This window comes from Elephas maximus, chromosome 10 (assembly GCF_024166365.1).
Source record: "Elephas maximus indicus isolate mEleMax1 chromosome 10, mEleMax1 primary haplotype, whole genome shotgun sequence".
NCBI lineage: Eukaryota > Metazoa > Chordata > Mammalia > Proboscidea > Elephantidae > Elephas > Elephas maximus.
This window is the reverse complement of record NC_064828.1, coordinates 79871673-79882427: the sequence shown is the minus strand read 5'-3', so window position 1 is coordinate 79882427 and position 10755 is coordinate 79871673.

Sequence of the window (10755 nt, the reverse complement as noted above, 5' to 3'; positions counted from 1 at the left end):
CAGAGGAAGCCGATTCCTGGGATTGGAAACCAATGGGCATTGCTCTGGAGGTGATACGTGACCGCTGCTCCTTCCAAACAATATGCATTGCCCCCACTGGCCACTGGGGAGACTCTCAGGTGGCTTCTAGGGTCATCAGCTACTGAAAGTAAGAATTTTCTGGGAATAGGGGATCAGACTTGTGTGGGCCTGTGGAACAAAAGATACTGCTGGGAAGAACGTGATTCTTTGGTGAAGCAAAATTTTAGTGTTGAAATAAATCCATTGGAATATACAGAATAAGAAGTTTCCCTAAATACACTTGTCACTCAAGCCAGTGGAATAATAATGTACGTAAGGTTTGGAAGCCATTTATAGTGGTGGTGATTATTGAAATTTTTCTAGGACTACCTCTTCCACTCCACTGTCAGTGGTTTCACTGACATGACATTTTATGAGTCTCATGTCCTTTTTATTTTTTATTTTCATTGTGCTATAAGTGAAAGTTTATAAATCAAATCAGTCTCTCATACAAAAATTTATACACACCTTGCAATGTACTCCTAATTGCCCTTCCCCTAGTGAAACAGTGCACTCCTTCTCTCTACCCTGTTTTCCCTGTGTCCATTCAGCCAGCTTCTGTCCCCCTCTGCCTTCTCATCTCCACTCCAGAAAGGAGCGGTCCACATAGTTTAATGTGTCTACTTGAGCCAAGAAGCTCACTCCTCACCAGTATCATTTTTCTGTCTTATAGTTCAGTGTAATCCCTGTTTGAAGAGTTGGCTTTGGGAATGGTTCCTGTCTTCGGCTGACAGAAGGTCTGGGGACCATGACCTCTGCGGTCCTTCTAGTCTCAGTCAGACCATTAAGTCTGGTCTTTTTACAAGAATTTGAGGTCTGCATCCCACTGCTCTCCTGCTGCATCAGGGATTCTCTGTTGTGTTCTCTGTCAGGACAGTCATCAGTTGTAGCTGGGCACCATCTAGTTCTTCCGGTCTCAGGCTGATGTAGTCTCTGATTTATGTGGCCCTTTCTGTCTCTTGGGCTCAAAATTACCTTGTGTCTTTGGTGTTCTTCATTCTCCTTTGCTCCAGGTGGGTTGAGACCAATGGATGCATCTTAGATGGCTGCTTTCTAGCATTTAAGACCCCAGATGCCACTCACTAAAGTGTGATACAGAATATTTCCTTAATAGATTTTATTGTGTCCCCTGAAACCATGGTCCTCAAACCCCTGCCCCTCCTATGCTGGCCTTCAAAGCATTTGGTGTATTAAGGAAACCTTTTTGGTTTAGTCCAGTTGTGCTGACCTCTCCTGTATTGTGTGCTGTCTTTCCCCTCACCTAAAATAGTTCTTTTTTTTTTTTCTCACCTAAAATAGTTCTTGTCTACTATTAGTGAATGCCCCTGTCCCTCCCTCCACCCCACCCTCATAACCATCAAAGAATAGTTTCTTCTGTGTTTAAACTATTTCTTGAGTTCTTATAATAGTGGTCTCATACAATATTTGTCCTTTTGCAACTGACTAATTTCACTCACAATAACGCCTTCCAGATTCCTCCATGTTACGAGATGTTTTGTCTATTGTCCTGTTTGAAAAACATTTTTCAATATTTCTCACAATACCTGTTAGGAAAAGAATGAGGGATGCTTAAAAGAGCTGTATTGCCCCCAGTATTTTTAGCAGCAAAAATAACAAAATAAAGGGGGAAAAGTATATAACCTAAATTCATTGGGTTAATTCCTAAGTCCATTAATTGGGATCTAGTAAGTAAATTATGACTCATCTAGAAAATAAAATACCATGCAGCCATTAAAAGTAATGATGAAGAGTTCTATTTATTGACATGGAAAGATATTCATTACTTAACGTCAAGTGAACCAATTTCTAGAACAGTATAAAGCGTAATATAATTTATTTTATGTAAAACTGTATACATGTAACTATGTATATAAAGATAGGTAGAGGATTTTTTCTCAAAATTAACAGTGATTGCTTTTGAGTGTATAAATTTGGTGCCATGTTTTTAGTTTCTGCTTTGTGCTTTTCTATTTTATGTGAACATTTTGTGTGTGAATCATTTTTTCTAATAAAGCTATTAAAATATTTTAAGAGTATTGATCTCACCACTAAGGCCGAAAGCTGAGATTCAGGGAGGTTGACAAATAATAAAACCACAACCTGCCAATCAAAGAGCCAAGAGTTGCCCTAACAGCCTCCCATCCCTCCAGTTTAATGCCAACCCCTTTGAGTCACTGCATCCAACTGGCTAAACCATTGGGAGGGATATATGGCAAATGGGGGCCTGTAGAGGTGGCGGAGTAAATGTTCAGATCAGTGGAGACTCACATATTTTTAATAGTGCCTGGATCCGTTACCTCTTCAAAGCAGTTAAGCTATGACCACAACAGCATTACTGGATTCCTATTATACAGTATGTTCTTGTGGTCTGGCAGTTGCCCAAGTCCGGAGGGAGCAGACACAAGTCTGGGGACAGAGTTAAGTTGGGCCTAGTTCTAATCCAAGCTCATTTCATATCCTGCAAGGGAAATGACGTATTCAGCCATTTTACCTACTAGAGGAAAGAAAGAACAAGAAGCTGGTTGGATGAAGTCCAGAGGCCAGAGTACGTGAAGTTCAGGGTAGGAGCAGCATCGAGGATGATTTCGAGGAGGAAGTCCTGAGCCCCTCTTCTTCACCTCTACCCCTTTTCTTGCTCTTTTAAACCCACTTACAACTGTCCACACTCCCTAGCTCCCAGGGATCCTTGTGACTCTAACTTCCTTAGAGCACTGGGGCATCAACCAGCTCAACTCAGCCCTGGTGAAAAAATTGTGACGGGGGTGGGGCCCACTGGGCCCAGTGTCTTCCTAGAAGGTGAATTTGGATTTATAAAGTAGAAGCTCAAGAACATGATATAATCTTAATCTCCCATCATAAAACTACAGAGCACTTACAGGGTCAAGATGAGCCCCTAAGCAACCAGTTCCCTTTCTGAACACAAGCATGTCAGTTCCAAAGCAAAGACCTCATCCCCTCTGTGTTCTTCCTGCGTGCCATTGGAAACCCACTCCTTCCCTCCCTGTCCCTAGACCCCTCTACTGTATTCCCTGGGGGGTGGTCACAGTTTTATGGCTGACATTGTTCCTACAGATATGGAAAAATTCCATTGAAGGTGGCATTGCACCTTCTCAAGTCTGAGTTTCCACTGAAGGTCATAAGAACAAGCAGACTTGGACCTAAGCTATGGGCAAGGAAAACTGGCAAAAACTTTTTTGACAGAAAGAAGTGTATAAATTTGTAAATATTCATCAATATTGAGCCAAAACTAGAGAATTTACTTCACAGATAAAGTGTCATGGAAACATAGCCTGGCCATGGAAACAGCCCCATAGTAGAACACAAATCATTACAGACTTCCATGGCACAGGAGATGCAGATTTTAAAGCAGCCACTTGGAGCACCAAACCCAAACCAAACCGAACCCATTGCCGTTGAGTGGATTCCGACTCACAGAGACCCTAAAGGACAGAGTAGAACCGTCCCATAGGGTTTCCAAGGAGTGGCTGGGGATTCAAACTGCCGCCCTTTTGGTTAGCAGCCATAGCTTTTAATTACTGTGATATCAGGGCCCCACTTGGCCAAAGCTTTTTATGGATCATCTTGTATTGTTCTCTACCCCATATGTGTGGGTCTCAATCTTTGTTACCTGTGTGACTCTAACCCTTAGCACAGTGCATGGTAAGGTAATGGTGGTTGGATTGAATGATAAATTCCTTGAAATCAGGAGTCCAGTCTTCAAAACAGCACAGTACTACACCAGAGAAGAAATAAGTATGTATTAATAATTAGCTTCTGAGACTAATGAGACCACCTCAAATGAATTAATTCCCCAGACGAGATAAGGATCTCTGGGATCATCAACCCCTCAGGCTTAAGCAGCCTTTCCTGAAAGCATCAGTGTTCTCTTAGAAGGGCCAGTACAAGGAGGGTAAAAAGAGTAGAGACAGGATTTCCCCTACGCTTTGTGATGCGATCCACACCCACCTCTTCTCTCTACCGCCCAAGCGAGGCTGCCTCTCAGCCAGCTCCTACGGGAGAAACCTTTGACTCCGAGACTGTATCTATAAAAAGAAAGTTGGTTTTTTTTCCCCCCATTCCAACCCGTCCCTGGACCTAGTAGGTCCGAGGATTGGGACTTGGATGAGATGTTGTGATAGAAATTCTTAACTTATTAATGTTGCCAAGTCCCAAGATATCCTCCTGCAATCACTGCGTCTGGCTGAAGTTTCTCTTTGCACCGAGACAGTGAGGTTGGGACAGGCGCACAGTGTCCCTCCCAGGCAGAATAGCGTAGATAGCAGCATAAAAGCTTTTAGTTGTAGAGCCTTCTCATAACCAGGCTCCCCTTAACAATACCCCTTTGTCCCTCCTGAGACGACTAAGCTCCTTGTGTGCTGGCAAAGGGAGGCACCAAGGGGGAGGTGACCAGCTTGGAGTTTGGTTTCTAATCTCCAGGGCAAAAATTCTTTTAAGTTTGCCCGGCACCTGGGCTGACTGCTGAGTCTGAAATGAGAGCAGCCAGCAGGGGGTTGGGGGACTGAGGGGACCCTCCTCGTAATTCCCAAGTTTCATAATTCCACCTCCCCAACAAAAAATTTACCACCTTCACAGTAATGCCACACTTAGAAGTATGAAGTGGTGTAGTTTCAATTTGTGTTAATATTTTCACTTTGATTTCTTTTAGCTTTGGCCTTTTCCCTCCGCCCTTAATTTGTTGCTAGACGTATGAACCTGTACTAATTTACAGGGCCATCTTAATGCACACACATTAATGTCTTCGTGCTTTATAGATGAATTCACATTATCACAGAATCGCGAACTCCTCATTTTCAGGCTCAAAGTGTTCATGCATACTACATATTCCTTATGCAGGACTGAAATAGAGAGAGGATATGACTTAAATATCCTCAAAGTAGGAAGACACAAATTACTGAGTGCTCTGTGAAAGGGCACATCCATTTCCCACATGGACATATGGACAGCAAACCTTCTGATAAACCTGCAAGCAACTTGACTGCTTCCCGAGCCCCAGTGCCTTTTCTCCCTCCGGTGGTACTCCTTTCCATCCCACAGTGGCATTTAATAAACATTCAAGGCCATCCTTAATAACCTTTTGCACTTGCTCCCCTCATCACAACTCTCCCATTCCTGAGCAGAACTCAGAGCTGTGCAAAGTCCACAAAAAGCCTGCCTGTCTCCAGCTCTGTATCTACCCCAGCCTGAGAAAGTTTGTTCCGCAGTCTAGGCCTCTCCGTCCCCGTACCTTTCAGAGCTTTCTGCCACTTTCTCAAGGCTTGCCTGTTTCTCCTTTCACTCTCTGTCTTAGCCAAGAAGCTCCCAGAGACACTGAGCCAGGTATGAGACCTTTTTGCTGCTTGCTTCCAGTATGATGGACTTATGCTGTTTGGGGGCTGCTTAGCAACCTTTCCCTTCCTTTTGATAACAGCACCTTGGTTTCCCTTTCACTGCTGTTATGTAGTGCTGGAAGGGCTACACATCAGAGTATCTTGCTGGACCCTTCTCTAGCCAAGGGGTGGGTATATGACTCAGCTTAGGCAAATATGACTCTCTTACATCTCAGTGGAAGTGATGGAAAAAGATTGGAGTCCAGTTGTTCTGGCAGTAGAGCTCCAAGGAGACTTTCAATGACTTCCTGTTGCCTGGGTTCCCAAGGAGCCCTCGTGGCACAAATGGGTAAGCGCTTGCCTGCTAACTGAAAGGTTGGCAAACCAAATGGCTCCATGAGAAAAAGACCTGTTGATCTGCTTCCGTAAAGATTACAGTCAAGAAAACCCTACAGGGCAGTTCTACTCCATCACATGGGGTCATTATGAGGCAGAGTTGACATGACGGCACCTAACAACAACAACCTGGGTTTCCTGGTCCTAGATTTTGCAAGCCTGTTTTTCCAGCATTCCCTTCAAATCTGTGAGCCACCTGATCATGTCCTCCCAATAAATTCCTTTTAGATTTAAGATAGCTAAAGTCAGTTTCTGTTGCTCACAACCAAAGAATCCTAAACGCTACAGGTTCACACTCTTTGCTTAGACTCTTTATGCCCCTTTCCTTCCAGTTTCAAGAATGAGCCATTACAAAGAGACTTAGCATATTACCTTGACCTCCTTTCTTATTGGCAAGACACTGCACATACATCCCTACCCCCTAACTCTCTCACACACCCAGCTTGTTTTCCTATAAAGCTGGTCCAAATAATTCTAAACTCGAGATTGCTTTTGACTTCAATGCTTCCTCTACTTCTACTTCACTTCTCTATTATTGCATCATCTGGGGCAGACTATACGTGATCCTCTCTGGGCCTCCAATGTCCATGCTCTGGCTCTCTCCAGATCCTTCCTGATCTGGCTGGGGGCCCAGTCTCTCCACTGAAATCACCCTCTTGAGCCACATCTGTCCTGACTTGCAGTCAGAAGGCAACCCCCAGGGAACCAGTCCTCTCTAATAAGCATAAAGAAATCTTTCTGATTCCCTTTGAAACTCATCAAGAAAATTAAGTCCGTTAGACAAGAGGAACCCCTTTATGGATGGTTTGTTTTGGAGGAATGGGAGAAATGTTCTTGTCTTCCAAAAAATATGTATAAGAGCCTTCAAGGCAGTTTCGAGACTACAAAGACACTTGAAAGAATCTCCTTTTCCCTGCCTGGTGGTAGAAGTGAGATGTGAAGGGAACTACCATTAACTGCCTACTGTGGCAGGGACTGGGCATAACGGTGCTGAGTTACTGCCATTTATCAACTATTTTCTATGTGGCCAGCACTATGCTAAGTACAACAACCCTAAGGGGTGGTATTATTGTCATTTCCACTTTGCAGATGAGGAAATAGGCTCAGAAAGGTTAAGTAAACCACTTTAAGACAACAGACTAGGACATGGAGTCTGAACTCAAACCCAGTTCTGCCTGTGCAAAGACCATGCCTGGCACACTCCCTCGAGCTGCTCCACTTGCTTTGATAAGACAGGAAGGCAGAGGAGCTGGCATTCTTTGGTGTATGTCAGTGCAGTGAGGCTTGGTGTGTCCCCCAGTTCTCCACCTTCAGTGTGTACTTGAATGTCACAGTGCAGTGGGGCTTGGTGTGTCCCCTAGTCCTCCACCTTCAGTCTGTACTTGAATCATAATTACTATGCCTATGCTCACCCAGGGTCACTTTCTCCAACCCATACGCACAGCACTGTGTTCATGTGTTAGTATTCTCTGGGGGAAAAGCCTGGAGACCCACTCATTGCCACAGATGCTATTTTCAGGTCCACTTCTACAGCTGACTGCTCTGCCCTGTACACACCTGATTTTATTTGACATCATCTTGGTGCAGAGGCAAAGGACCCTGGATGGGGTACCAGAAGACCTGAGTATGAACCGCCTTCTGCCCTTACTAGCAATATAACCTCGACCAAACCATGCAACCTCTCTGAGCCTTGATTTCCTCATTTATAAAACGAGACTAAAGATAGCTGTCCTACTCAAACAGAGAAGATATGTCAACTGTAAGGCACTATGTAAATTTTCGTTAGGAAAAAAAAGATCCCTAATCTAAGAAAGAAGAGTCCCAGTGACACAAAGACTAACCACTTGGCTGCTAACCAGAAGGTTGGCAGTTTGAACCCACCCAGCTGTTCTATAGGAGAAAGACCTGGTGATCTGCTTTCATAAACATTACAGCCTAGAAAAACCTATGGGGCAGTTCTACTCTGTCACATGGGGTCGCTATAAGTCGAAATTGACTTGACGACATGTAACAATAATAACAAATTTAGGAATGAGGAAAACCCAGGCTCCCAGATCATGGATCTAAGTCCATGGGAGAGGTGGATAACATAGAGATTTGCTGATGCCAATCCTTGTGTCTTAGAACCTAACTTTCTTCTTCTGATTCTGTAACTGGCAACTTGGCTTTTATACTTTGACTTAAAGCTGTTCCCCCCTACCTCCCACCTCGCCTTTCAGTAGGACTTTGAGTCTGAGCTTACAGGCCAGAGTCCCCAAATCGGGCTTAAGGATTGTGTACCTAGAGACCCTTGCCCTTGATCTTCTGGCACTTGCCTTGATGCATCCTTTGGGGGCAAGGTTCCCATAGTAACCAAGATAGCTGCCCTGTGGCTGGCATGAGGAAAATGGAACTCTTCAGGCCACAGTTTTGTCACTGCAGAACTAGTAGCTGGAGATGATTTGGGCCACCCTCCTCTTTGTACAAGGTCCCTGTGTGGTGCAAATGGTTTGCCCTGAAGGTTGGTGGTTCAAATCTACCCAGCAGTGCCATGGAAGAAAGGCCTGGGAATCTACTTGTATAAAGATTACGGATAAGGAAACCCCGAGGAGCAGTTCTACTCTGTAACACATGGGGTTTTCTTGAATTGGAATTGACTCTGTGGTAACGGGTTTTGTTTAGTTTTTTTTGGTTCCTCTTTGTACAGTTGAGGAAATGAGGTGTGTGTGCGGTGGGGGAGGGGGGACCCGCAGGTCAAAGAGCAAGTTTGAGGCAGAGCTGGGATGAGAATTCAGCCAGGGCTGCATTATGACTTTCAAGAGCCCTAGACACTTTTGCCTTAATGGGCCTCTCTCTTCCTTCAAAAAAAAAAAAAAAGGAGCTGCAGCAGCAAAGGAGAATGAAGAAAACCAAAGACACAAGGAAAATATTAGCCCAAAGGACTAAAGGACCACATGAACCAGAGACTCCACCAGCTGAGCCCAGAAGAACTAGTTGGTGCCCAGCTACTACCAATGACCGCCCTGACAGGGAACACAACAGAGAGTTCCAGACAGAGCAGGAAAAAAATGTAAAACAGAACTCAAATTCACATAAAAAGACCAGACTTAATGGTCTGACAGAGACCTTAGTTAGGAACCTCCAAAACTATCGCCCCCGGATGCACTGTAAACCCAGAACTGAAACCATTCCCGAAGCCCACTCTTCAAAGATTGCCCATTGCGGTCAGGTCAACCCTGAGTCATAGTGACAGTGTGGAACTGCGCTATAGAGTTTCCAAGGAGCACCTGGTAGATTCGAACTGCCAACCTTTTGGTTAGCAGCTGTAGCACTTAACCACTACGTCACCAGGGTTTCCAGACAAAGATTAGATAGGACTATCAAACAAAAAAAAATACACGTGAGGAATGTGCTTCTTAGCTCAATCAGATAGATGTCTGAGACCAAATGGGCAGCTCCTGTCCCAAAGCAGGATGAGAAGGCAGGAAGGGACAGGGACTGGTCGAATGGACATGGGGAACCCAGGGTAGAAAGGGGGAGTGTGCTGTCACACTGTGGGGATTCCAACTAATGTCACAAAACAATATGCGTATAAATCTTTTGTATGAGAAATTAACTTGAGCTGTAAACTTTCACCTAAAGCACAATAAAGGAAAAATATATTTTATGACTGTGTTGGCATAAGGATGGATCTATTAACAGACAAGAAAATATTTTCTTCAGCTTCGAAGTTAATTATTTTCCTCTGATTTTAAAAGACATTAAAATTTTTTTTGTGGACTCGTAAAAGTACTGTGGTCCATAGGCACTCCACCTACCATGTCTAATGGAGAAATCGGCCCTCCTGCCTGCCCAGCCGGTTCAGTTTCCTCTGTACAATGCTGCCTCCCACAGCCTGGGAGAGAGCCTCGCCAGCTGCCAGCCACAGATGGAGAGCTAGAGACAGAGAACTGGGCCTCGGCGGACAGAGGCGCGGGGGTGTCTTTCTTCATTAGGTAGGCTTTGCTTCCAGACTTACTGAAGGTACTTCCGGCCAAGGTGTCCCTGAGAGAGGGCTGTTTCCTTCCTCTCTGACAGCGTGCTGGGGACAGCTCACATGCCTGCCTGCAGCCCTGACACTTTCTCCCCTCTCCCTGTCCGATTCCCAGCAGAAATCAGTTTCCTGTTGTTGAAAGCCCACTGTATGCTGAGCACTTTACTTGCATTATGTTTCTGGGTCATCACAATGTACTTATGAAATAGGTGACATTATGTCCACTTTACAGAGGAGGAAACAAACTCAGGGAAGCCAAGAGCTCTTGCCACTGACACCACATGGCTGTGTACTTCCTGTACTCGTTTGAGGAACCCATAGCATAACTCCCTCTGGCCCCGTCTGAACCCGAGTGCTTTACTCCTGAGAAGAATGGCTAGGCCTGCCCTAGAGTAGAGTGGATATGAGGGTGGGTTTAGAAGCCCTGGTCTGTGTTTCCCAGCCCCAGTTTGGGGTGTACCTTTGTTGATGTTTGAATATCCTGGCCAGGGACAGGAGGTGGATAGAAGACTAGTGGCTGCATCAGGCAATTCGGGGAAGATACAGGGTCAGGTTAAGTTTAGACAGCACTAAGCAGGTCAGCCTCCAGCCCAGAGTGGGGCGAATTCAGCTGGGTGAGTCTCAGGTTCCTTAGATTCTGTACTGCTTTTCAGCCTCAGAGAGCACTTTGTCACTATGACATGTTAGAAAAAGGAGGAGAGGGCTGCAGGCCGGCCCTCCTCTCATTTCTCCCTCTTTCTCTAGCCTGGGAAGCAGCCATCAGACCCCTTAGATCAGGCCTCAGCACTCATAGAGTCTGTGTGCAAAATAGTAAAAATAAAAAAGATGTCTCTTCTTCTTGACTGAGGTTTGAATTGCGTTTTAGATCCCTGCTCAGCCTTTCTGCAAGAACTTAGGACCCACCAACGGGCCTGTCTCAGGTCAGGGACCCTCTGCCACCAGTTCCCCAGACAGTATTTC